Raw genomic sequence first — 26055 nt, forward strand, 5'->3', positions numbered from 1 at the left:
TGTATCTTCAATGACAACATTTTCTTGAGGATATTGTCTTTAGTCACCCAGCAGAGATAATGCATGAGGGGAGGAGAGGGAGAAAAGCATCGTGGAAGGGTCTTTAGCCCTTGTATCAGCTGCTGCAGGGTTTGCAAACACAGCAGGTAACTGGCCTGCAGCTCTTTCTTCCCTGCTGTTTAGACAAGTTCTCTTCGTATTCGTGGTCTAGCAAAGATCTTTTCGCTGCAATAAATTGAAAATCCCTGTCAAATTCTCAAGGCTCTCAAAACTTGGAACCAGTGTTAGTAAAGATTTAAAACAGGGAACATCACAAATTGTCCATGCAGGCAACTTACAAGGCTGTGGGATTTCTTCATGGCAGAGAACTTTTTCGTTATTGGTGGTAGCAATAATCATAAGCTGAGGTCTGTGGTTCAGTTCATGGTGGTCTTAATTTATGATGAAAGACTTTAACAATAAAAAAGAGGGAATAGTAAAATTCTGTTAAAGGTAATGAAGTCCAGGAATACAGGACTGAATCCTGCTCTGACAGTGGAAGAAAAAAATAAAATCTGTATGGGTGATAGATTTTATCCTTTCTTCCCAGCAGGTTAACTGTAAAGTATCTTTTTTAAATTTACACTCTTGATGAAACCAAATACTACAAAACTATATCTGGTTCCTGTTATTGTTGATGTCAAGGACATTTCTACATGAAATCTGAACAAGTCAGACAGAGCAATGCGTGGGTGAAAGCACTTCCTCTACACAAAGTACAGTAAGACAGACTGTATGTAAACAAGAACTGATTCACTGTCTTGCCTTTGAATGAAAGGAGTAAATTTGGTTCTAAATTCTCCATCTCTAGCTCTGAGTGAAGAACTGATTCTCCAATGCTGTGCTGAATAAATTACTGCTCATGCTCTGCTATTTGTTTTTTGCTTCTATTTAGATGAGGTTTTTTTTTTCTTTCAAGGATGGAAAGTAGATCTTTATGAGAGTCTCATGGAGAAAGAATAAATTAATTCTTTCAAGGGAATCCATCTGATTTGAGCTGTTCATTTAACAGAGAGAAAAGTGAGATTAAAAACAAACTCTCCGAAGACCGGCTCTGGTAGAGCAAGAAGGTAAGACTTTACCCATCTCCACCTGTCAAGAGCTGATGCTGTTAGTCCCTATGCTGCTATATAACGTATATGTAGGGTTAGTGGTTAAGGGATGGATTTTTTAATTCATTTAGATTATAGGTAAGGTAAGAAATTAAGGGCTGGGGTTTTGTGGTTTGTTTTGTTTTTAATAATTTTGCGACATCAAAAGCACTTGAAGCAAAAGAATTTTGATTCTTATTTTATGAATGTAAAAGAATTTATTTTCTTGTGGAGACAGTGGGTGGGAGCTGTGGAATCAGAACCTTTGTGTTGAATTTCATCTCTGATAATGAATTACTTTTTGATCAAAGGCAAGTCTCCTAACTGCTGCACGCTGTAATTTCTTTGTTCTAAATGTAGCCGTATAGAAAGTATACCTGCCTCATGGGATACTTCAGCAATGAACAGAAATTACTACATAGTGCAACTATAGCTGATATTTAGGTTGATGTTTTACAGCCTAAGTGTCTGAAACACTTTTCTCATTACCTCATTATTTTCTTTTCTGCCTGTATGTGGCCTGTCCAGGCAGAATCAATTAAGCAGTGACAAGGAAAGGGGCAGAGGTGTTTATGGTTGTCACCAAAGTCCAGAGATCTTTTTCTTTACATATTTAAAATCATTTGCAGCTGGAGCTGGTGGGGGAAGTTTGGGGTTTGGTGGTTTTTTTTGGTTTGTTGGTTGGTTTTGGTTTTTTGGGGGGGGTTTGTCTCTTTCATTGGTTTGGTTTTCATTTCCCTTTTTTTTTTTTTTTTTATTTGAGACTCTGGTATTTTCAAAGGTTTTGAGGAGTTTTGTGGTTCCCAACTGCTGCCTTGCTGAAGACGGTATGTAAGATATAAATGTACCAGTTATTCTCTGAGACTCTTGGGCAGTCACGACATAGGCAAAGGTTGCCATCAAAGGAAATGGTAAAATGGTTAAATGGTTCCCACACTGGAAATGTAAAAACTTGTGAGCCCCAGAGTATTTATTTGGGTAAGGAAAGTTTATGCAGCTTATGGAAGAATTACTGTGTGAGGAAATTCAATTTTGGTAGCTTTTTCATCTGATTTCCGCAGACAGATTTCCGCATCTGTCATTCCCTGAGCTCAACCCAGAGTGAGAAGGGGGAAACGTATTGAATTTAATGGTTGGCTTGGGAAAGTCTTCCCCAAAGGACTGTTTGTCCATTATAACTGGCTGTCTGCTGCATTTATATTATTTTGTTTTACTGGCTGTAAGAACATGAGTACTTACATTTACTCTCTTTCTCAAAATATTGTGGTTTGGCTGAGTGGTTTAGACTAAACTGAAGAGTTATATCCGTACTGGAGAGAAAGGTTTATTTTGGTCTTCTTACCTATGTGTTTTCAAGCTCCATCTGTACCATAAGCATCAGGCTGTGTGTGGGAGCAGCACTGTGGTGGAAGGATGCACAGGAGCCCTCATTGCCCATTCCTCTGCGCATGCACACAGAAATGCTTTCCCCAACTGCTGCGCTCTGTTTTAGAGGGAAATTTGAAGGTGGAGCAAGGCAAGGGACCCCTGTGCTGAGGGCTTGGTGTATAGGGGAAAGGCAGATTTCGCCGGCAAGGACTTACCACCATGTCCCTCGCAAGCGCTGTGCAATTTAGCTGTAGGCAAATCACAGGGTTGACCACACTGTGATTTGCATTAATTGCACCATTCAGACTGAGCCAGAGGACAGACCGTAGGCAAGGTCATCTGGGGCTGCCCTTGTAGTCACCCTCTCCTCACCCACTGCGTGCCCCCCAAGGACCCCACGCTATTTCAGCAGTGTTGCCTGGCTGTTGTTCTGCTGAAGAAGGGGACAACTTTCACCACATCCAGTCACCTTGACAGAATGTTTTTTCAGAAAGACAGTCAAGACCTCTGAGATCTCACAGCTTCCCCAGCAGCTCCAGGATGTGCATCCTGGCACCCTGTCTTCCGTGGCTCCGATGCCACGATGCCTGCTCACCCCTGGATAGCTGGGAGCAGGCCAGGCACGAGGGCTCGGCACCCAAAGAGACCTGTTTGCAGTGCGGCTGCAGTGAGTATGGCAGCCTATTGCTTGCTCATTCTCTGGGAAAGACTACACTTGAGAGCCTGTCAAAGCAGCCCCGAGCTCGCTCCAGTCACGTGCCGAGAGGATTTGGATTACAGCTCCCCAGCTGCACAGGCAGCCCAAGCATCCTGGCCTTGTGTTCCTGCTGCAGTAGTAATTATATTATTATTGCTATTCATGCTGCTATGGATATAGATGATATTTTACAGGAAATCATGAGGAAAAGGATATTGCTTTGTGTGGGGCTGTAATTTAAAGTTATCCAGACAACATGACCATGCTCGTATCCTCACCTGTATAGCACTGCAGTGGTAAAGTGCCAGTCTAGTCCAGCTGAGGTTTGCGACACACACAGGTTTATTCTGATCAATAGGTTTAACATTTTAGACCTGGTTCATCATCCTAATATCTGAACTAGTGAGCACTTAAACCTGAAGCAAACTTTCCTTGTGTATGAATAAGAGATGCAGGCTTCCAGTATATAGCCTCAATGTAGAGATGCCTTCTCTCTATGCCTGCCTGGGCAGTATGAGATGTATCTGTCGTTCATGGTTCTGCTTTATAGAAGGCATATTTTATTATGACTCAGACTTAATGAAAATGAAGAAATCAGTAATCATACTTGATTAGTCTAAATGGCATCACTGCATCATTTGTAAGAGGAGGCAAAATACCTAAAACCATGCTGAAGTAAATTGCTTCTTACATACACGCTATTTAAATTTGCCCTAGTGTGAACATCCCTCTTGAACTCCTTCCTGTATTGGACGTACCGATTACGCTGTTCGTTTAGCAGGCAGTAAATTAATGGAAGTGTTATTAAAATACACAAAAAGCATTTGGACCAGAATACATCCACTTCCTTGAAAAACGAAGGCTGGGAAGAGCGTGCAGGAATAACAGCAAACATACACACTTAGGAGGAGCAGCTCAGTCTATGAGCCAAAGGTGGAGACAACGTTCCTGCATCTGGCACTGCCTGGGCTGGCAGAGCCACAGGGCAGGACGAGCCGTGGCTTCTGCTCTCTGGGTCCAGGGGTGTTACTGGTAGCAAAGCGAGCTGGGTGCAGGGCGTAGGGGGTAGGGTTACCATGTGCTGGCTCTCCCTACAAGAATGAGGGTTGTCCACGTTCCACTGATTTATTTGCGGGAGACGAGTTAGGGGAATTCATTTGGTAATCCTACACACAGCCTCCCCCTTCCCTAGCTGCAGTCTTTCAATAATTTCCCAATATAGATTCTACCTCCCTCTCTGCAGCTGTTTGTTATTTGTTATTTTTAATAACAAAATGCTATTGCCTAAGGCTGACGCTCGGAGCCTTTTGTTTCTTCATCAAATCCAATTCCACATAAAGTACACAAAGGATTTGTTCCCAACACATGACAATCCATAAAATAAGCCACTTGTAGTAGAACTTTTCTTGTCTAAATACATCCATCAATTTAATCTGAAGAAATTGGACACTTGCTCAAAACAGTAAGCGAAACGTCCAAGAAAGTTAGGGAGAATTAGCTGATTCTCTGATCACTCATAAATCATGAATGTATGGCTACTTTTGAGCAGCCATGAAATAGTTTGCAGGAATTATTTTTAGGTGGCTAAGGGTGGCTAACCACACTCTGGCAGTTGTTCAGCGGGGACAATATGGGTGCAGTGGCCCTGCGTGACATCGCTTCAGCTTCCTGATTGTATGACTGCAACTTAATAAACTGCTTAGAGCTTGACCCAATGACTAACAAAAGACTTATGTATTATTAAGATGCCTATGCTCGACATTGCAAATCCACATCTTCCTGTTTGACTTCACAAGTCTCTAAAAATAGTCAGCTCTGCACCTGCACGTGCCTGGGACCATTCCTGGTGCTCTTGTCACATCTCGGCTTGATTGCAACCCAAAAATACAGTGCTCATTTGCCTGAAGGGCCTGCCACAGTGGGCTTGGCACGCAACTGCAGGATGGATCCACCACAGGAGGCAGCAGTGGTTACAGAGCAGTTTTGACTATGAATACCTTCACCATCACTGTTGAAAGTAAAGGCAAGATTTTGGGGTCTGAAGAAAGGTTGTGTATTGTCATTGCTTGCTATGTCAGGCACTCAGGTGGGAAGGAGGGAGCCAGTAAAATTCAGAGATCGCCATTGCCTGGTCAGCAAAGCAAGTTCAGGATCCCTTTGTCCCAGCCAGAGGAGCATGGCTAGGATCTCTCAGAGATTCTCGTTCACCATGTCTCTTAGTGCTGGGCTGCAGGTACTCCTTGCAGAAGGTGCTGGCTGAGGGTCTTGTTATTCTGACCTCTCTGCCCCAAAGGGTTTGGTTTCACAAGTCCTGGGGAGCCAAATCACCACTTTGTGACCCCAAGCTGGAGGTCCCACCCATTTCTCACGCCCTTGCCACCACCGCACAGTCCTACTCTGTATCTCACAGTGACACCGGCAGTCATGGGCTGGCTTTGTACTCGAATCACCTCAGTTCAACAACCCAGAAGAAAACAAACAAATGAGCAAAACCTACATAGCTTTATGCCACACTAGTGAGTCAAAGGGGAGGGTCCAGTGAGGGCCAGAGCTGCTGTAAGCAGGATGCAGAATTGGGAAAGAAGGAGAGAGACACGTGGCCTCTCTTATTCATCCTGAACTGAGCGTTTAGGTGTCTGCATCCATGGCTTCGTGTGTGTGTACTTCAAGGAGCACAGTGCCCAGCTCCAGGCTTGGATCATGCTTGCACAGAATGAACATCTCTACTGGCGAAAGTATTAGCAAAGATCTGAGGAATAAAGATCAGTATAACTTCATTAGAAAAGTATTAATCAATATGAACATAGGCTGCTGCCCAAATAGTCACAGCCTAAATGGTGGCTGCTGGGGATATGTTCGAACTAGGTATATGCTCTCCCAGCTTTGAATAAATTTTTTCTGCCAGAGTATAAACATTTATGATTTCATCTAGGAATTAGCCTTAGAGAAACCACAAATGTCCAGAGTAATATTTACATTTGTTTCAGATAATCAATTGTTGTTGGTCAGCAAATAATTAATCGAATTAAAGAGGACTCAGGCAACACAGGTCAAACACAGACATTGCTGCTGCTGCTCAAAAGAATTGAGACCAAAATATAGCTCTGAATGGGACAGGTTGCTTCCTCCTTGGCATTAGCTCAGCTGATGTATGTAGGCATCAGAGACCAAGTTTACCAAGACCTTCTGCCCATCCTGTCCTTCAGCAGGCAAGGAACTGCCAGGTGAGGGCACATAATTTGACCCAGAGATAAATAAAAACAGTACAGCATTCATCTAACTGAGAAAAATTAACTGGCAGATATATTCCCCAAACTGCTTTATTCTGCTTATGCAGAATGTTACCTCTAATTCCACAGTATCTGCATGCCCGCAAGTCTATTTTTCCAATATTAAACCAGAAATGATAAAAGGCATAAGCAGGAAGCGCCTGGGAAATTACAACTGAAAACTCAAGTGGATTTGCTATAGCTCTAAATCTTAAATTATAGCAAAAAAGATATACATGCCTATTTGAGACAAAAATAATTTATTCTATAGGTGTCTATATTAGAGAAAGAGGAAGTGAAAGAGAAGGAGAAGGAAAGGAGAAGGAGAGAAGGAGGAGAAAGAAAGACAGAGGAAGAGGAGAAAAAGAGAAAAGAAAAGAAAAAGAAAATAAAAATAAAAAAAAAAGGAAAAAGTCTTTGGTGAGTTAATTCTTCAGCCATTTTCCTCTCTTTTTCTAGCTGGCACTCCATGACAACATTTCCATTATGTGCTGTCTCTGGTGTATTGCTATCAAAGCATACAGATTTTTTCCATTGAGTGGAAAATTGGTGAGGCTTTCTTGTTTACAACTGCAAAGGTATCAACTCTCATAAAGTAATGGACATAATTATGCCACTTTTAGCCAAACTGTGGGAAAAATAACTTTCCATTCTGTGAGCCTGGCTTGTGCACCTAAATGTGTTACTCTTAAAACCAACACTGATGTCGCTTGTTAGCAGCATCTCTGCTTTGAGAGGGCTGCATTCAATGACATCCTGGTTTCAGCAAATCATAAAAGGGTTTTCTCTGAAAGTGAAGTTTTAGGATTTTCAGTGTAACTGGTGCTCTCAATAGGCTCAGCTTTGGAAGAAAAGTGTGAGATTGACTTTATTTCTATCCCACAGGTTAAGGGCAGCAAGCAAAGCTTTGGGCTAGAAGGGGACCAGGCGGTTGTACCCATCTCAGCAGATTCTCTTTGCAGTCCTTTTGGGCTCCGATGTGTGATGCTGCACCAGCCACCTTTGAGAGATCAAGTCAGACCTAAGCCTGAAATATAAATGGGTAGATACTGCACTGCTGTAGCGATCATGCTATCCCCCTTATTAAGATTCACAGGCAAAGCAGGGTAGTATAAGCCCAGTTAAGAAAAAACCACTCTTGAATGCAGTTATAAGTAGACTATTTAGAAGCACTTAAAACCACAGGACTACTATTCTTTCAATGCTTTCTCTTTGTGGATCTCAAAACACCTCACAAACATTCATTGAGCCTCACCACCACCCTGTAAGGTGTTGTAACATTGCTACTTTCCCAAGGATGGGTAATGTGATTTTACAGTGCCTGCATGGAGATACATGGAAGCTTCAAAGCTACCAAACACCTGGAACTGCCAGCCACTGGTATGCCTAACTTGAGACTCCAAATATGCACTATCAAAAGCGCAATGGCAGGCTTATTTTTATTTACCTCCTAGTACAAAAGAGCTTAGGAGTACATATTTTCAAGTGTGCCTCCACAGCTTTGAGAGCAAGAAACTTTTTATGTGCTTTGGTTTTTTTTTTTTTTCCAAAAGAAAGCTGAGAGTAGATGACCTAACTAAAGATTCAATTCGGTCAGTTTGGTCTGTAAGTAAAACAAAGTACACACCATATTGGATGACTCACAGTGAAATTGCAAGTGCAGATGAAATCAGTGAGAAACATGAGCTCTTCCGTAAACAATTTCAAAGTTACAGACACTGAAGCACAAGGCACCCGTTGGGGGAGCATACCATTAAAACACACCACACTGTGATGTGTCATTGCACCAGGCAAATGACAGTGTGGTACCAGCACAAAGCCCAGCTTGCAACATCTTTAGACCTACATGAACAATAACATATCGACCTTAAGGCGCAATTCATTCCCTCTAGCTTGGATACTTCCCAGGAATTCCCCTCCCAGGGGTATTTTAGTGGAGAGGGCCCAGTGACTAGGAGGTTTGGGACAGGAATGGGGAGAATGCAACCACACCCTGTTATCATTTTTCCCTCCCACGGTGCGGAGCTTTTCTCCCACCCCAATGCTTTTGCGGGAGCTCTGGAGCCAGCAACTGGGAAGGGGAGGCGAGCAAGTTACAGCTGTGCTGGTGTGGGCATTCAGGTGGGCTGTAGAGGCAAAGGACCTTAAGTATTGACCCTCTGCATGGTTCTCTATGGTCTGCTGGGAAGCTTCTATGGTAAATGAACTTGTTTTGTGGGGTGCAGGCAGAGGAAATGGTCTTTTTCCTGACTGATCTCTGTCAGGACCTACCAGTATCAACACAAAGTAAATGAACTGCAGTTAAGGTTGCTTACACAATTTGCCCTGTCAGCTAGGGACCTCACCCCACCAAATTTAAATCCCCAAGAAAGTAGCAAGATAGTGCGGTGGTGAGCTCTGCAGAAAACCCTCCAGGAGACAAGGACGAAAACACCATGTAAAAGTTTGTAAGAATTAACTTGTTCCACATAATTTAAAAGTCAATATGTAGGTAATTTCAAAGGTAGAATAGATCTGGTTGTTAGCATTAGGTCAACTAATCCATTGAATTGGACCACTGCATTTTCATATGGCAGCTGAGCAGCACGTAGCCGCCTGCTCCCTGTGCCTCCTGCCTGGTGGCAGAGCATGCATTCACAGCTATGGTGAGCATCTCCACTTAAGAGCGGTTTGGCACTGAAAAAGCTGCGATATTTAGATTGGGAATTCGGGGAACTATTCAGACCCTTGGTCTAGAATACCTGATTTCTTGCCAGGAGTTGCTCCTACTTTTGGCAGATGGCACTGACTCAGATGCTTGTCCGGAGTCCTCCGCATCATATGCCCATCTATGTTTGCAGACTGCAGATAAACATGTCTTGACTTACGTTAGTATGACAAAGGTATTTGGCTAATGAGTGTTAAAACTATAAATACAATGGATACTTCCAAAATCTGTTGAAGAAAGAATGAAAAATAGCACCCAATATGTTTTAGCTGAGTGCTGGATTTTTCAGCTACATCAGAACTGACTTGGCTGCTGTGAGTCATAATGCTAAAATACACCACCTATACATGATGCTCTCTGTGCTTTACATCTATAAATTAGCCCTCCATCATCCCAGCGAACTATTACTATAATCACATAAAAGATATGAAAGCTGAACTGCCAAAGCTTTACTGAGTAAGCTAAAGCTATATAGCACTTGGGTGACAGTGACAGAGAGAAAACAAAGGCTGGGAACACTGATTTCTGAATTATTTTTCTTGTCTCTAGACCATAGTTGTATGTAATAGAGATCAGCTAAAAGAATGGTAGTGGGGCAGACCTGAGGTTACGTGTGTTCAGCTATTTGCTATAGCAAGGTTGCTGTCTTTGCAATAGCTGCTTAAAAAGGGGTTGCTTTAAAGGTGACAAAACCCCACCTAAACCCAGGAAACCCACAGCTATTTTGCAACCTGTTTATATTTTTTTTTTCCAGCCCTTTGTCACAATGAAAAAGTAAGCTTGTTCCTTAAAATAACTAACGGTACAGAACAGGAGTTCTGTTTAATGCAATCAATATCTAAAATATATTTTACTTTATCTAGATTTCAGTTAATAACTCATACTTATAATTTCATACAGTTAAAATTTTCTCCATCTCTAATTTAACAATTCAGTGTTTCCAGATTCTTTTATATAATATTTGTATCTGACCAGTGATTTTTATATTGCTGTCTTGTATTCAGTTTTTCTATTATGGATAATCGTACAGCAATTTCAGTTATAACTGATGGAGTCACAGGACAATTTCTCTTTCAATCATGTTAGTTCTCTATACTATTTTTCTTTCAGCTAATTCTAATTTTAATTAGTTAGAGCAGCAATTGATTGGACTGATGTACTATTCAATTAATTCCACAGTGGTGACTGCGGTTATTTGCTGAGTGGCAGCAAAATATCAGAGTACACCCTATTTTACAATAATTATGTACCAGTTCTACTGGAAACATCATCTTGTATATCCTAATGCTCGTTTAAAAGTCACAACTAGTTACATGTTTTCTTACCTCTTTCCCCTTAAAAACCAAGGATGACTTCACTTGTTGAGTGTAGAGATCTTAAGCTCTGTAACATTAAGAAGGAACCATATAAAACATCTTGAAGTTAAGTTTTCCATCAGAAGCAGGTGGAATCTTGGGTTTGTTATTGTACGTCCATTGTGTTTGACCCCCTGTTATTGTAGATCATGTAGGTGCAGAGAAAATCATCTAGTGATCACTCTACTGGGATGGTCTTTTTTTGTCTTTTAATTCCAGATTGAAATGTAAAATACAGAGTATGCTTTCATATTTTCTGAACCAGACAAAGCAGATTTGGCTATGACCCACACAGATCGTAAACAGTATTTGATCTGTGTGGACTGTACATCTGTGTAGACCGTAGACTAAAACCTTGTGTACTGATCGGTAACAGGCTGCATTACCTATTCAAAAAGGAAACGTTTCATGAAGGTAAACTTCATGCCAGGATATAATAGCAGAAAACTACTTACAGTATCTGAGCTAATTCAGAATTGCCAACCTCAAACATTCAAAAATTCAATCAGGACACCAACCATGAAACTAATGTAAAATCTTGATTTTAAAGCACATTGATTTTTCTTTCAACTACAGGTTTTTAAGTTCACAGGGATCAGGCTTCCAGACTTCCCCTGGCAGTCAGGAAGGATGAAAACATTGTTTGAAAGTTGAGTTACTTGCATAGCCTTATGCTTCTTGGTATTGGTTCTCTGAGAGATAGTATTTTGTATAATAATGACAATACTATAGTAATTGACAATAGAGTTTTCAAAGGCAAGGCCTGTGATTAGTCATCAGTTATTAGAAAAGAAATGGGAAGGCTAATAAGCATTTGTTTCCTTCTCTGCAGTCAACTACAGTATTGTTAGCTTGTGAAACTCTGACAACAGCTACTGCTCTTCATGGTGAGGTCACCTCGCACATATGAAGTTGGTAATTAAGGCTGTAGAGACATAGTATAGAGCTGAGTAGGAACTTAAATCCAAGTCGGCGTCATGTAACAGGATTGTTGTGTTGCCTTCACTCAGAACCTGCAGCTGCTTTTGCAACCTCCCGGCCCACATCAGTGCCACCTTCCCTCTGCTCTGTTTGCCCAAGGTCTTGGGTTGACAGGATCCACCACCGCAACTATGGATCTGCAGCAAGTCCCTGTGCCCACCTCTGCAGACTGTGGCTGCCATGCTAAGGTGGGATGGGCCAGAGAAGAAGCCCATGCACACATATGCTGCCAGGTTCTGGCTGGTGGCTCCCCAAGGAAGCTGCCCTGGAACTTGACCAGGTTGTGGCCCACCAGGTTGAACTTCCCCCCATCAGTAAACAACTACATGCACTTGAAGAATGCTCCTTCCAAGCAAAGAAAGCACTGATCTCTGAGTGCAATTTATGCAATCCATAAATTGGTCATGCAGGCTACTGGATCTCCAAATATGAGAAAATCTCCTCTGCTTCTCTTCTGTTGCCTCTCCCTGCCTGTTTTTCCTCATGAGTGGGGAGCATCAGCTTGCAGTCCCAAGCAAAGTCCAGCGTGGCTAATTACATTTTGGCGACATAAGCTACCTCGGCAGCGGGACGCTATAGCCTGCACTGCTGGCTCTGAACTCTTGCACAGCCCTGCCACGTGTCAGGGGGTTGTGCTCCTCCCTTGAGACAGCTGCATCTCATGGCTGGAAGATGCAGCACCCGGGTCCCTGCAGTGCGCAGAACAGCCAGTCCTGGACAGAATCTGCTATTCAAGTGCAAAACGGAGATTACACTGCTGAGTCAAAACATTTAGCAGCAATACTTTGAATCTCAAAACTGTATGAAAGATCAATTTTAACCTTTGAATAGAGTTCAAAAGATGTTCCTCAGCACACTTTCACTTTTAAATAAACAGGAGAATCAAAGGCCCTGACATTTCCAAAGCCCAAAACACCGGTTTGTTTTCCTTACATAAATACTTTGAATCTTAGCAACTGTCTACAAAAGATAACGATAGAATTTGTCATAACAAAATGTGATCTGCTGATAGATTTAGCTTGTGGTTTTACAGCACCTCAGGGTAGCTCTGGTCCGTTGAAGAGAAGAATTTAGATATATTTTCAGCTCTAAGGACACGTTCTTCCCCCTCAATGTTTTTCATAAATGTCATTGAAGACACAGCATCCATGCAGCAAGTGAGAAAAGCAGCTGCGTTACCGTCAGGCTGAATTAGAATCATTGTGCAAATACACTTAAATGACTCAGCAGTAACTAATTGAGTATTTGGGATCTATTCTCCCCTGGTAGTGGTCATGTAATTCCCCTTCATTTACATGGGAATCAAGCATATGCTTTAAGCAGAAACTAGATGATGTGTAGTGACATAAACCCTTTAAGTAGGACTTTTTTGAGGGAGAGGAGACACTGACACTGCCTTCCACATTTTAAAATTAACTGAATCAAAAGCTGGGAAGTTTTCTGAAAAGTTCTATTAAAATTATTCCCCCCCCCCCCCCCACGAAATACTGTGTCACTAACAGGTGGAGAGGTAAAGAAAAAATTCAAAATAACGTGGTTTTTTTTTCCCCCCTGAGTACCCCATGTTTCTTTACCTCTCCATCTGTTAGTGACTCAGTATTACAACTCCATGCACATAAATGGAGTTTATTACAATATTGATGCCTTTAAAAGGAAGTTTTGAAAAGCAGGACCAGCGATTTTAAGAACAGGTTTATTTAGATTTAGGTATATTTTTTCCCCAGTGGACTAACACAGAATGACCAATCACCTTTGCTGTCCACCTCTGAACTGGACAATGCTGTTTTCCAGATTCTCTACCAACTTTTTAGTCCTTCTTACATCCCCCCTAAAATATCTCCCAGTGGCCAACAGAAGCGGGTATTAGCTCGTTACTCTAGATAGAGCAGCTTATGAGAAAACCTGATGCACCAGCAAGAAGGATCAGGTACTTGCACTCCTGAGAAGGTGGAAGGAGCCCCATCTGGGAGATGGTAGTTGTCTCCTTGCCAGAATGGGGTGTAAATACAGTAGTGTGTTTTGGATCTGTATGGCTAGGAATGCGGCCGAGATTATGGATGTGAACCCATCCTGAGGAAGCCACCGTTGCGCCATGCGGATGGTAAACCACAAGCAGCATCACACAGGAGGCAGAAAATAGGTAGTCAAAAAAAGAAGGGTGAAGAAAAATAAAATATGACCCAAAAGACATGATATGATTCTTTTAGCCTCTTGTGCAAGATACGAATGTCAAGACAAACTGCCTGCCACTAAGTAATTGCAAAATAAGTCCATCACACAACCTCTGGGTTGGCTGTTTGCATGTAACCCTGTCTGAAGCAGCAGCACAAGGTGGGCTGTTTCTTTGACAAAGACAAAAAGGCATCTTTCTATTGCTTAACCATTTTTTCTTTCATTTTTACTATACAGTTACAGCCTTAGGCTGGGAGAAATATTCATGCTTTTCTCTTGCGTGTATGTATTTTCTAAAGACTGCACCACTTTTATGCATATGCAAAAATGCATGCTTTGCACATTTACTTTATACAAAATAGCGTGCCCGCCACATCATGTACTGCTTTCACTTCTGTGCAGATTCCCCCAAATTTATCATCTCCTCATATTTAGAAAGTAATTCTCACTCAAATCACAAGCAGCCAGCTCTTCTTAATAAGTTATTCCAGAGATAACAGCTAATTATGACATTTCAAAAAGTGCACATTAATATTTCAGTAGGCTCAACGTTTTGAAATACTACTCAGGGCAACATCTTGGTCTTTTTTGCTGGTGAAACATAAGGATGTGTTCAGCAGACAGGCAGTTAAAACACCCTTCAACGTACCCTTGCAAGCCCTTTCCGCAGTCTTCTCTTTGTCATAAGCTACAGTTTGGAAAAAACCAGCTTTAATAGATCATTTCTTAATGTAATTAAACATATATAACGACAGTTTGCTTCAGAGTCCTTAAATTAGTCCTTTGCCTGAAGACAATGTATTAATCCAAATCCCTCCCTAAACATTCTTATTCTGTAAATCCTATTAGCATTAATCTGCTAAGGCTAGGTGTGCTTTATCATTTTTTTTTCCAGATCTACCACTCACTCAGCTCCCTACAATGCTGAACACTGTCAGAGGTCTAATTTAGCCTGTAAAACTTGTGAGGCCACGTCAGCTTCCCCTGGACATCCTCCACTCAACGGCGCTGTAGGGGAAACAACAAAGTGGCAGGTTTCTTTAGGGTGGCATTAGCAAGGGTGTGGTAAGAAGGGACAAAATTGAGACTGAAACCTAACTAACTGTGTATTATAAATGCAAAGGAGAGCAGAGATAATACACCTCTCCTTTATCACTCTCATGGTGCATGTTGTTCCAGGAACAGAGACTTATATCTGAAAGTCCTTGGGTGACCGATCCTGTTTAAACTCAGCCTAAGCCTCTGCAAGCCGGAGCGAGGCCTGACTGTGTAGCGAGGCAGGCGGATGCAGCAAAGACCCCAGATATTTTCCAGCTCTAAAAACGCATGGGCAGATTATTGTTTCAAAAGGAAGATTAACACCTCTCTGAATCAAAGTCAAATGCGTGCATGGAAAGCCTGGGAAAGAAAGCTTTCTGTTCCTCCCTGAGGTGCGTGCAGAGCCTTTCCTGGAAGAAGCAAGAGGCTGCACTTTCCTCTCAGGTTTATCTCACAGGCACGTGAAAGGTGCTCGGGGCTTCCCAAACCATCAATTAAATGCTGCAAGAATTAGTGAAAGTTAACAAGGGGAAGAGGTGGTTATTTGAGGATTTCTAAACTAGTTTAAGAGGGGGCATGGAAAGACCTCAGAGTTTGCAGTTTTTAATCATTCGAAGAGTTTAAAATCTTTGTCCAAACTTTTCCCTGATAGGGAACAGTGCGGCTGCTGACTTTATTTCTGATTTGGAAGAGGTGGTGTTGTGTAGCCCTGCCTCCCAAGGAAACACATCCCGAGGAGAGACTGAACCAGCACTGGTAACGTGTGTGAGGCCCCTCTCTTTGGAAGCCGCCACGTTGGGAAGGGTTAATGGTTTTATCACGTTTAGAGCAGCCTCCCCCTGCAGCACTGACTGATTTTGACTCTGAACTCCCAGCGTTAGTCCAGAGGGACGATCTTTCCGCTTCCCACAGCCCAGGGACACCCACCCCGGCCGAGGGGCTGCGCCCCGCGGCAGGCACCGGGGCCGGCGGGGACGTGCCTGCCTGAGGCCGGTGGTGGCCCTTCCCACGAGTGACCCCGGCCTCCGCGTGAGGAAGCCCCCTTCCGCAGGAGCGGGGGCGCAGAGGGCGGCCGGTCCGACCACGCTCCCGGGGACAGGGCTCTATTTGGGAATAACAGGGGTGGCTTCTGTGCCCGGCGCCCTCTCCCGAGGGAGCACCACCTGGGCACGTACGTACTGAGCTCCCGTTAACAAGAATTACCGCCCAGCACGGCCAGGGGCGGGGCGCGGAGGATGCAACTTTGCCCCGCGGCTGAGGGGGAGACGGAAGCGGGCCGGGACCGCGGCCAGGACCGAGCACATCCCGACCCAGCCGCCGCTCTGGGGCCGGGGCCGCGGCCGCTCCGCGCGCCCCGGCGTGACGTCACGCCCCGCGGCCAATGGGCGGCGGAGGCGCCCTGATGCCATGGCTGGAAGTTCCCCGGCGGCGGCTCCGTGACCCCGGCCCGGCCCGTGGCACCGCCGGGGCGAACCGCGGCTTTCCCCCCGCCCCGGCCCGCCCCGGCCCCGGCCCCGGCCCGACGTGCGCACCCCCACCCCGCCAAGCCCGCTTGTTTAAACGCTCGCCACTACTCTCCCCGGGCGTTTCTGCTGCCAGCGGGGGAGCTTTACCGGGAGTGCCGGGTCTCCCGAGGCGTGAAGGGGGCGGGTGGCGGGGGGGTGTCAGGGCGCTCACCACGGGCAGGACCCCCCTTTGCTCCGCCTCCCCCGGTCCCGGCGGCGCAGAGGAGAAAGAGGCAGCCCCGGCCCGGCCCGGCCCGGCCGCGCTGGGGCGGGGGTATCGGCGGCCCTCCCGGCGGGCGAGGGGGAGTCCGGGGAGCTCCTCCCGCGCGATCCCGGCAGCGGCAGCGGCAGGAAGGGCAGGGCGGGGGCTGTGCCTGTGCCGAGGGGGGCGGGCGGTTGGCGGGGGAGGGGCCGCCGCCGCCGCCGCCGGGCGCAGCAGGCTGAGGGGAGGCAGGGAGCGGAGCCGCTGCCGCCGCCGCCGCGGGCTGGGGCCTTGGACGCGTCCGGCGCGGAGCGGAGGAGGAGGAGGAAGAGGAAGGGGGGGAGCCAGCCGGTCCCTCTTGGAGGACGCGGCCCGCATCCGCCCGGGGAAGGGCAGAGGGAAGCGGAGGGGGGAGCGAGCGGGCGCCGCCGCCGCCGAGGAGACAAAGAAGCGGAGCCCGCCTGGGCTGGGAGCCTCCCCGCCGCCGCCCGCCCCGCTCCCCATCGGCCGGCCGGCCGGAGGTAAGCGCGGCCGCGGGCGGGACGGGGATGGGGCCCGGGCGGGGGCCGGGGCCCGGGCCCGCTGTAAACTTGTGGCGGCCGCGGGGGGCGGCGGGGGGTAAAGGGCCGCCGGGAGCGGGGGAGGGGCGGGTGTCACCTGGCGGCGGAGGCCCCGTCGCCGCCTCGGGGAGGGGGGTGCGGAGGGGCCGGTACCTGCCCGGGGCAGCACGAAGGGGCTGGGAGAGGGAGGTGTTTGTGTGCCACGTCCAGCTGCGGGGGGGCCGGGGTCGGCTCCTCCTCATCCTCCCGAGTTGTGTGTGTGTGACAGCCGCTGCTTTGTGCCACCCGCCGTTCTGCCGCGGGGCAGCGGCGGGCCGGGACATCCCCCCGCGGGGCTCCGCTCCCGGCCCGGCGGGCGAATGGAGACGGTGTATCCGTCGGTCCCGGCGGCGGGGAAAGGCGGGCAGCGCCTCCCGGCCGGAGGAGAGCGGCGGCGCCACGGGAAAGTTTCCCGGACGGGCGGGAGCCCGCACCGGGCTGCGCCTAGGGTCCGGCCTCCCCGGCCCCCTTTTCTTCTCTCTTTCCGTTCCCGGCTTTCGACTTGGTTAGAGCTGAAACCGGGGGCTTTCTCGAGGAGCACGTTGCAATATGCTCCCGGTCGATGCTAATGTAGGTAAAAGACGTAAAGGTAAAAAGAAAGGAAAGAAAATAAGGTAGAATTATACCTCATGTGTAATATCTGATCAGTAAAGCGCATCCCGGGGTGTCTGGGGAGGAAAATCACTTATAATACTTTTCATCGTGCTTTTAATTTAAAATGTGCCCAAACTAAGAGATACCTATCCCTTGCAGGCAGGCAGGGCACTGTGGCCCACCTCAGATAAAGTTGTCAGGTCGGGATTCAGGTTTGTTATTCAGGTCTGACCTGCGACTGGATAATCGTGAGCGCCTCTCGACTCTGGTTCCGATGTTAACAGCTCCCACGGTTGGGTTTGGGTTTTTTTTGCAGTTAATGTGGCCTTTGCACGTATCAGGGTTATTCGGTGAATTCCATGTAGCATTTAACTCGGAGCTGTTCTTGGTTACTTTGTTACTTTGTTACGTTAAAACTTGAATGCTTACTGAACCTGGGTGAGAATTTAATGCGCTCTCTTGCTGCACCGCGTTTCTTCTCCTGCCTGTGAAGCAGTATTTGTTTCTGAGGAACGTATTGCTACTGTTGCAGCAGCTCAGCCTGGGAGAATTGGACTGCTCTTTCACCAAACGTGGTAGTGGCCTTTGTAAAAACAAATTTTCATGGCCTAACCACGCGTGGTTTCTATCGTCGGGAGTTTGGACTAGTAACTTAATATGGAGGAACTTGAAAGGGCTCGCTGGGTAGGAGCTCATGAAGAATTTCTGTTTGAAAGTACTTGTTTTGCCACTGCTTTTTAGGAATCTGAAACAGTCAGTACCACGTAGGTGATGTTAATGGTACTGTGTTTTCATTTTTAGGATTGTAAGTTCTGAAGTAAAATAATGTTGTCACTTCTTAGAAATGCTGATTTCACAACTCTGGAAATTGAAATCCTCTGTCTGACCCAAGTCAGTTTAAGCAGTTAGCAGATAGCTTTGTTTTCGTAACTGACTTGCTTCTTGAGACATTGACAGAAGATGTCACTTTTGGGAACAGTGAATAAGTGTAGAGATAGAAGGCACCTGTACCATGAAGATCAAGACTGTAATTAGCAAATATTTTTATATAGGCCATGAAACAGATACAGACTCCTTATGATGACGGCTCTCATTGCCGTCGTTCTGTTGTTGCAACATTAGCTGTTGTACTGGACTTTCGCTTCTACCAGATGACATTTCTGATTGCTTTTGTGATACAGTGATACACATAATCTCTTTTGCATTTTTTTTTTCTTCCTCCCCGCTTCCCCCCCAACCCAACAGCAGAATTAGTCCTTGATTGTCTGGGTGATCCTTTTTATTACATCCTTGCTATCGAATGTATGCTAAATTTAAAACATCAGCCTTTGGCTTGTTACTGCAGTGGAAAGGGAACTTATTTTCTCCCCTTCCTCTCTTCTATAGTTTCCTGGCTAGTTGTGTAGGAGCGTAAGGAGAGGTGTTTGCTCTCTAATGTGTCACCTTGCATCTACAGTCAGCTAAAGAAGGACAAGGTCAGTGGCATCTGCTTCTTTTCCAGCCTTTGGTTTTTTTTTTTTTTTTTAATACCTTGTGTTACTCTTGATACATTACTCCTTTGTGATGCTCATGTCTTTCGTTGGTAGAAAATATAAGCTAGCAACTCTAAAAGTGATGCCCATATAGCTTTGCTTGCTGGTCATGGTCTTGAGCAGCAGCAAGATACCTGGAGTATCTGTGTTTTTCATGCTGCTTGAGCATAAAAGCTGCTTCCAGACTCATGGAGACAGGTGCTGTATCAATTTACTCGCTGCAGGTTTGAAATCAAAACCAAGGCATCTTTGAATCTGAAGTGTATGTTCTAGAAAATATTTCCTGTTTGCATCGAGGCACTGGTGGTTTCCAAGCCATGGGTATTCCCCCCACCTCTGCGTTTTGAGGAAGCAGGATTGCTGATGGGGATTTATTAGAGATATTTGAAGGAGTTTTTAGATAGCTGAAAACTGCCTGTGAGATCAGATGGTACTGTGTTTTGGTTAGTTTAGTCAGACCCGGTTGAAGGTGCTGGGCGCTTGTCCCTGGACACCCTGCTCCCCTGAAGTAGGTCATCTGGTGTGCTGAAGAGGTGGAGAGTTAAGGCGCTCTGCAGGAAAGCTGCTTTCCTCTCTGTTTCCTCTCTCTCTGAAATAATAAACTTAAAGGCAATACACTTCATCCTTGTATGTGCTAGGTATACAGGAACATTGCAGAACAATAGTTTCCATGGAGTGAAAGTCAAGAACACTTATTGGTTCCTGGAGTGGAAGACCTTCAGAGAGAATTGGATAGTATTTGTAATGTGGGAAATCGTGTTGTTTCTTCCTTATAAAGCGTGGAAGTGTGGCCTGTACTGTTAGTTTAACTTATGCACGGCTGTCCAGTCTTCTGAAGAAGTTATGACATGAGGTCCTGGTGACTTACACCTTCTGAAAAACAACTTTTCTGTTTGTTTTGCTTTGCAAATTTATGAGTGTCGGCCCTGGAATCCTAAGCTCATTTCTGTTATAAGTTCCATTTAAATTTTTCTTGCAGATTCAATTAGGCCCATTAGTTTCCTCATAATAACATAGTTGTTGGTGTTCTGCCCAATTAAACCATTGCTCTGTTCAGTGGTGGGTAAAGTAATTCTTTCAAGTGTTGTTTTTTTTATTTCTTGGAGTAATCTTTTTTTCTCCATCATAAGGATTCTTAATTGTTTCATAAATGCTAATGAAATGAGTAAATTGGAAGTGCCTTGAAATATGAAATATATATTTTTATATTCCATTAAATATATGTGGCACAACAAATGAATTTCTTTCTCACCATTAATGAAGTGAGTTCATATTTTAAACCCAGCATAAATAACTGTGTGCAGTGAGGTGGTCTGGCAGTGTATGTTTTTAAGCTTTAATAGAATATTGTAAATTTTAAGAATTCAGGTGCAGAGGAATAAATCTTGATTAGAGAAGAGCAACCAGTTGCATTGTAAATTTCTGCAGCTATGCACAATAACCCGATGTCAGTAAAGTTTTAGAAATACTCGTGCTAAGAAAAACATCTGTTAGAGTGGAAGCTCGGGTATGCTGGTGTAGCCAGTGTTTGTTCAAAGTCGTAGAAACAAACTTTGCGGCTTAAAAGCTTTTTTCCTCTATAGGTTTGTCGTGCTGGTTTTGGTCCTGATCTCATTAGCAAGGTATTAATATGGTGATGTGTAACTAATATTGATTATTCTGTGAAGCAGACAGTGGGGCCTGCATGCTGTGACTCCTGGTAAATAACCTGAATTCTCAAAAATTTTGCTTTTCTCTTAACAATCGTGACAGAATAGAGATGCAAAATAGAATGCAACACAGGCGTGGTTTTAATCTGGGCTGAAGAAACTCAATCCAGTTTTCCTCAACTCATCTAAGTTACTGTCTGCAGAGTGCACACAACTGTAGAAATAGACGTGAAAACAGGTAGAGAGATATAACAGTTGTTAGCTGAAACTTTATTAGACAAAACTGGTATATTTAGTATGTTTACAAAATCGGGGAGTAACCTTCTTAGGCAACCTCCTTTTTAAATGAAATATAAACTTTGTTTTCAAGAAGATTTTTAATTAAAAACAAAAAATAAAAATAGTTAGATGATAACTCATTACCACTGTGTTTCAGCAGGTTGTGTTGTTTTGATAGGTAGGGTGCTTTCTTCCTCTGTCGCTTCAGCAGGTATCTAATGTGTGGTCCTTGGAAGTGATGTGGGTAGTGTTTGTGTGGTGCTAGGGTTGGACTATTTAGCCAAAAAGGATAAGTAACCAAAAATAAATGAGCAGGCCTTCAGAGTATTACTAATTTGTTAGGAAAAAAAAAAATTTTAGCCTTTTGGCCATTGAAAGTTTCTGACTTCTAGAAATGATCAGAGTGTACGTGAGGGCCTTTATAAGGAGAAGTGGCAGGAGTGTGAAAGCAAATGGCAAAGTTAAGCGAGAGGCTAGAGGCTGCAGATGCTCTTCCTGATGCTGGGTCACGTCCTCTTACAGTGTGAAAAGCTGCTTTTAGGTGAATGCTGTCTCTCGGCTGTCTTTCCCTACAGGTTACACTGGATCAGCTCCATGCAAATATGGAAGAGCTGTCAGACCCAGCAGGAGAACGGGAGGAGGGTTGGCAAAGCAGGTGCTTTCTGGTCATGCTGGGGTGAGGTTCTGCGTTCTGCTAGCAGTGCAGCAGAGGAAAAAAAAAAAAAAACCCAGACAAAACCCCCCTTTTTATTAAGAATAAAAGTCAGCTGTTAAAATAGTCAATTTATCTTCTATTTAACTATATTGTTCTTCTTTATGTTATTTTTAAAAAAGTCATTAAGCACTGTTTCCTTCAAAATGAGAACAGATCCTTGCAGAGTGGGAAAGTTTAGAAAGGAATGGTGGTGTTCATTAAGTGTACAAACTGTAAATTTAAGTATATCAGGATTTTCTAACTCGTCCTTGTCAAATTTAAGTTGGCTGAAATAATCATTTTTGTATACTGATTAAGGTTTTGGTTAACTGTATAGTAAAATAAAGCAGCTAATGAGTAGTCCTTTCACACGTTTAGGAGCGAAGAGAAACACTAAATCCTGTTAAAACTTATGCTACACATTGAGAGTTAAATTGGTGCATTACTCTGAATTTCTTTAGGGCATTCTGGACTAGTAAAACATTTCAAGGAACAGCAATAAATTAAGCCTCCTGCTTAGCAAATGCTGGCACTGATACCAGAGGAGAGGAGTCCCAAGCATCGATTGGACTGATCTCTTGGTTTCAATACGTTAGGAACACCTTCAGCATAGCATGGCTGGAAGGTTTTTCCTTCCTGTTCTTAGAATAGCACTGTATTCATCACACTTGTTTTCTCCCACATCCGTTGTGTGTCGGACTTGGCTCCCAGAGCCATCCTGGGCTACTGCTTTTCCAAGGAAGTCAGCTTCTTAGTTGACATCCTAATGATGTTTCAGATGACGACAAGGAAAGTATTTTTCAACCTCTTAATGCAGAAGGAAAGATACGTGGCTGTATGATATGTTCTTGGGCTGAATTTTGATAGCTGTCATGACAACAAATCGTGCGTTCATTTCCCTGAATGGATGGTGTCCCTCCAGACACACATAGAGTGTTATCAAATTTGACAGATCTTGAATGATGACATGTCAAGGATTCTGGATTCCACCACAGGAGACTTGGGCTGCTGCAAATGCATGCTGCCACCTGGCTTAGCAAAACTTAGTGTAAGCTTTTTCTTGGTGTAGTTTTTTGTTTTTACAAGTGCAATTTGGGTTTTTGTTTGTTTTGTTTTAAATAATTCAGTGTTTGTTGAAAATTTAATTGGTAGATTCAGATTGAAAGCTTGTTTTCTGGATGAGTACAAGAAAAAAAAATAGGTAGTTGGACTTCATCCAGTCACCTTAACGATGTGTATGTTTTAGATGCTTTCAGTGTTTTTTAGCAAGAACTTCATCAAGACCAGAAGGACAAGTATTGAGTATTTTTTAGGTTGGAAGTGGGCACTTTATTCACTGATTTTTGGTTTTGTGTCAGTCAGTGATGGTGCAAACATCATGCTGTGGGGTGCAGGGATGGGACCTGGCACCTGTGTAGATGGGCTGTGAGCAGGGGCAGTGAGTGGCACAGCTGGTTTGTTTGGCTTATTTTTAGCCTTGGCTGTTGTTTATTTGTAAAGTTGCAGTTTCAGTTGGACAGCTGTTTCTGGTTTAACCAGACTGCACAAGTCTTGTAAAGTTGGATAAAAACCTGTAAATACCATTTTTTGCATGTTTTGTATGGGAATGTTATGCTGGCTTCTTCAGGATCTGAAGCTCTGGTAACTCATTGACTCAGATGGTCTGCAGACAGCAGTTTTATGAATGGTGGTGTATTTATTTATTTGTTTTGCATTGTGAATTGTTTTTGTTAGCAAGTACTGTCTGGCTGTACCTGTAATGTAAGTGAATTAAAAATTGGTACCATTTAGGTGCTGGAAAAAAGGTACCATGTCTGTATCTTTCATTAGTCCTTCCTACCAGAACTGCTTGAACTCCTGGGGATGTAGCAACTTAGGAAATCAAAGTTAAAATTTAATATTTTTTTCCCAGTGAGTGTTGAAATTTTGTAAAAGTCCCTGCTATTTTTGCAGCTTTGTGGTTTTAATTAAGAATTGTTTTTGTTCTAGTCATAAAAGAAATTGGCTACGGTGTATCTTGCTTAAATGTGTTTTCCTTTAATCATTGCATGTTGAATACAAAAAAATATGTAGATGTCTTTATAAGTATAAAGACATATATTTTTTACATCAAAAAAGAGTGTAAGCCATTTAGAGTATAAACATATTGAGCTTCACCTTTCCTGTCTTTCAGAAAAAGATTAAAAGGAAAACTGATGATCAATCTCCTTCCTTTACATTTTCAGGTCTGTAGGCAATCTTTCTGCTAGTGCTGCAGGGATAATATAGAAATAATTATATTGTGGACTGTTCATAAATTCACACTGTTTTGAATTCCATTTAATTCAAATCGAGAAAGAAATTAATGCTAGTATCCCAAATAATTAATGCTGTAATACAGGATCTGCCTTCCACTTGACACTGAATGACTTATGTTCTGTTACATCAAAAGACTTAAATCATTTTCAGCATTCAGTATTAAAATTCTAGTTCATGAATATTGGATATTTAATCAGCTAGCTCAGTAAGGACTGAGTGGATTGTGTTGGGTTTAAACACTGGTAATAATAAAGCTTGTGTTTAGCACGAGTATCAAAATATGACACATCATTTTTTATGAGCTTTGAGGCTCTTAAGGGATGCATGGGGAACCGTAACAAACTGAAATGTTATAGACCTCCTATGGCAGAAAACTGTTAAAGTCTGTGTAATATTTTTATTGCAGCAACCTTTGTCTTTTGCCATTAGTCCTATCTTGTAATAGTGGTGGTTGTATTCCTTTAGGATCTTTTCCAGTTTTGCTGACCGGAGATCCTTGGATGTTTAGTTCAGATACTCCTTTTGCTTCTCTGGAACATAAAGAAGATGCAATGACGTGGCTTTGTCAAAATGTTCATTCTTTGTTTTGTATCCTAACTTTTCCTGCTGTTGCTGTGGCCCTGTGTACTGCTAGTAGTCCTATTGGAATGAATGCTTCTTGTTTACAAAACACAAAGCTGAGCCATAAGTACGTCTTTTTCAAGACAAGAACCACAATTACATTGCAGGTCAACTCTTCTTTAGTTACACATTCTTTAACTTGTCATGACGTGCATGTTAAATTACATGTTGAACTTCTGCCTGCAGTGTCACATAGCCGGCTTATTTTTACAGGCAGACTTTACACCTATACATTGTTTATTACATCACTCTATCATCAGTCCCATAAAATCAGTGGGACTGCTAGTAATTTAGCATTGTTTAGTGAATGGTAGTACCGAGATATTAAAGACCAGGAGTGGATCAGGCAGTGCTTGACATAATGCCTGCTGAAGTTGATGGAAAGAGGAAGTTAGTCCCTCATGGGGAAAACAAGGAATGATTTGGTTTGATATTTAATTTGAAAATATGGAAACCTAGAATTTAAAGCAGAAAACCAGAGTGTATGAAAGCAAAAAAATTAAAAATTAAAATGGGATGCAAGAAAAGCCCTTAAATGCATAGAGGGTGATAATGTCTCTTTTGGAGGAATTGAGGTTTGAAGATAAGTGTATTATTGCAGATCACTGAAATAAACGATTTTTAACATAACACTCCCTCCCCCCCCCCATGTTTTAGCTATAATACATTGTTTAATGCTGCAACTAGACTCAGTTTCAATCTTCTATGGTAAAAGTCTTTTCAGCTTGTCCTTGTGATTTATCTGTTCTTTGATATTTTTTTTGCTTCTTTCCAGATGGATAATTATAGCAGTTAAGTAGTTGGTCATTCGGATTCCTTTGAGATAATATAAGTGACATACTTGTGGTTAAAAGATACCATACATAACTGTGATCTAAATTAATGGACATTGCCTTATTCTTCTGCAGCGATGGCATACATACCATTACGAAGTGTACATAGCATTAGAAGCAGCTTGGTATTCAGTAGATTACACTGTGCTTGCTAAGCAGGTAGAGAAATTTTAAGTGTTTTGCTCTTCAGAGATAGCAGTCCTGAGTCTCATGTTGGTGAATCATGAATGCAAGTGAATCAAGGTAGAGTTACTAAAGAGAAGATAATTTTTCTGATGGTTGAGGTGGAGCACCTGTTGCTGTATTAGCAAATGGCTTTATTTGCAGAAAAACCTAGGAGTTGTCTCTATGTATATAGACCACAGATCAGCAAGATAATCATCAACTAACTTGTGATTGTAAACCCTTTTTCTTGTTAGTTGTGTAGATAACAGCTTGGTATTGCTAATTCCAGGTGCATTTGGCAGTTTAGAAATTGTTTTTCAGTGCATGAACTGAACGTGTTTGGCAAAGCAGCTGGTAAGGAAGAGCA

General features: G+C 43.5%; 1 protein-coding gene and 1 long non-coding RNA gene across 4 annotated transcripts in view; one reads left to right on the plus strand and one right to left on the minus strand.

Moving 5' to 3' along the window:
* Positions 1 to 5678: 5678 nt before the first annotated feature.
* Positions 5679 to 16507, minus strand: LOC115603677. Of its 2 annotated transcripts, XR_003989959.1 has the most exons (6): positions 16395 to 16507; positions 14329 to 14367; positions 10497 to 10554; positions 9206 to 9305; positions 7402 to 7491; positions 5679 to 5944 (listed from the first exon to the last, which is right to left on the minus strand). It is a non-coding gene; the product is annotated as an uncharacterized LOC115603677 (long non-coding RNA). The 2 variants fall into 2 exon arrangements; XR_003989958.1 differs by lacking the exon at positions 14329 to 14367.
* Positions 16508 to 16585: 78 nt separating this feature from the next.
* NCK2 (NCK adaptor protein 2) overlaps positions 16586 to 26055 on the plus strand; it is a 90538-nt gene continuing 81068 nt past the window's right edge. Inside the window, exons 1-2 of one of the 2 annotated variants that reach the window (XM_030475781.1) lie at positions 16586 to 16945; positions 19004 to 19092. The gene's annotated coding sequence lies outside the window, so the exon portion shown is untranslated. The remainder of the gene's footprint in view (positions 16946 to 19003; positions 19093 to 26055) is intronic. The other variant, XM_030475780.1, reaches the window with a different exon arrangement.

This window comes from Strigops habroptila, chromosome 2, assembly GCF_004027225.2.
Source record: "Strigops habroptila isolate Jane chromosome 2, bStrHab1.2.pri, whole genome shotgun sequence".
In the NCBI taxonomy this organism is placed as follows: domain Eukaryota; kingdom Metazoa; phylum Chordata; class Aves; order Psittaciformes; family Psittacidae; genus Strigops; species Strigops habroptila.